At 45.1% G+C, this 1,839-nt stretch overlaps 1 non-coding gene across 1 annotated transcript; it reads right to left on the bottom strand.

The window, feature by feature from the left end:
* Nucleotides 1–379: 379 nt before the first annotated feature.
* Nucleotides 380–523, bottom strand: LOC147886131 (U4 spliceosomal RNA). Its single transcript, XR_015543380.1, has one exon. It is a non-coding gene; the product is annotated as a U4 spliceosomal RNA (small nuclear RNA).
* Between the last annotated feature and the right edge of the window lie 1,316 nt (nt 524–1,839).

The raw sequence follows: 1,839 nt of genomic DNA, 5'->3' as shown, positions 1-1,839 counted from the left end.
TCTTCCAATATACAATAAAGCTGCGCAATTTCCGGATGGCAAAGCAATTATTAACCAAACAAATTGAGGCCGTTCCCAAAGGCTGCAGATTTCTTGCGACAGCAATGCCATATGCTGAAGTATTCTGAAGAGTGTGGCACACAGTCAGAAACACTCGTCTTCAGTCCAGTTCAGGATGCCTGAGGAAAGGAAGACGGTAAGCGTACATCAACTCTGGGAACAAGCAAAAGGCTACAAACACGATCGATCACGAGACTTACCTGCTACTCCTTCCTCCCTGATAGTGAGTCTTACTTATCGTGCCCTGTCAACCTTATGGTCGCAGGATTTAGCGAATTCAGATATCAACTGCAATACTTTTTGGGTTTGTAGCTGTGAGGTCCGAGCCTAGGGCGGACCTTCCAGAAATTCTCCAAGGCCCATTGAAGGGCGCGAAGAGGGGTGTTGGAAATAGTTTTCAACCAGCAATTTACGCGTCTCGGTAGAACCTCACTAACTGCGTCATTGCCCCAAGCGCAAAGATTTCCGCAACAGTATTAGGCTGAGGCTTATATACTGACCTTACACTATGATTCCTTCGTTTATGCTTATGGGATGTTTTCCCAAGCCACGTGGTGCCTACTACTTTTAAAGCCACATAAAGCTTGCAAAACCTCCTAGTTTCTTGCCCCTCGTCCGTTAGACCCACTTTCCCATATCAAGTTCGTTCACACTAGGTTAAAAGTATGGGAGAAGGAATGGTATAAATAGTTGGTTTTTTAATCTCAAAGAAGCTTTAATACCTTTTAGACCAATGGCATTGAATGGTGGTCGTAGCATAAGCAAGTGTTAAATGTATCTAAGCAAAAGGGAAGGTTACAGAAATACTTCAGAAGCTCAGTACATGAGAGAGAGAGAGAGAGAGAGAGAGATGATGGTGCACAAGTTTGAGTGAGAAAGGGAAAGGTTAGAAGGCCTAAAGATGCTCACCGCTTCTTAGCAGTTAGTTACTCCACATTCCCATCATGAATGCGTAGGCTCATGATCTTTCTCACAGCATCATCACCAACATGAGGAAGAGACCAAGTACCTTGTTGAGTTGAAATCAATTCAAGATTATCATAATAAATGTGATACTTTCCAAGAACAGTTTATGTGTGTAATCACATCCTATGGCATTTACTTGGTACTTTGATGAGTTCTAAGAATAAGAAATGTATATATTTAGAGGGGTTATATACTTTTGTGTGTAATCGTATCCTATGGCATCTACTTGGTATGTTGATGAGTTCTAAGAATAAGAAATGGAATGGGACACACCTGGTGGATGGTGGCCTGGTTGACTGAGGGAGGACACGCGTTCCAGATTGATTAGATCTCCCCAGCCCACCAGTTACAGGGTCAGAGCATTCAGAGGATAACGCTCCATGAAGCAATCCCTCCTGATAGACTAGCTCCCCTTTCTCCTCCGGAGGACAACGTTTGGGAGGTGGTAGCCAGTATCACTGCGTGGAACATTTGGGTGGCTCGTTGCAGTCTCGTGATGGGTGAGCATTAGGTTCCACCTTCAGCTACCATGGTCGCCATCTCGCATGATATCATCTACACTCTACTCTCCACCTGGGAGCATGGGACTCCAGGCTCTAGAGCGACTATCGAGAGGCGTTCTCAATTCTGCAAGGCTTGGCCTGTAGGAGTTTTCTACATCTTCACTCTGCGAGGGATTCACTGTTTGTATAGTCCCCCCACTTGGCTGTTAGGCCCAGCACCAGAGATCCCCTGGGTTTCTCTGGTATAGACTTTTTCGGCTTTTTCCACGCTCAGCACCTTCGGGGCTGTTGTTTTGTATGAAGTCTTTCA

Source organism: Dipteris shenzhenensis, chromosome 24 (assembly GCF_047967505.1).
Source record: "Dipteris shenzhenensis isolate YYH24624 ecotype China chromosome 24, Dip_SZ_1.0, whole genome shotgun sequence".
NCBI classification, from domain to species: domain Eukaryota; kingdom Viridiplantae; phylum Streptophyta; class Polypodiopsida; order Gleicheniales; family Dipteridaceae; genus Dipteris; species Dipteris shenzhenensis.
This window is presented reverse-complemented; position numbering and strand designations above follow the sequence as displayed.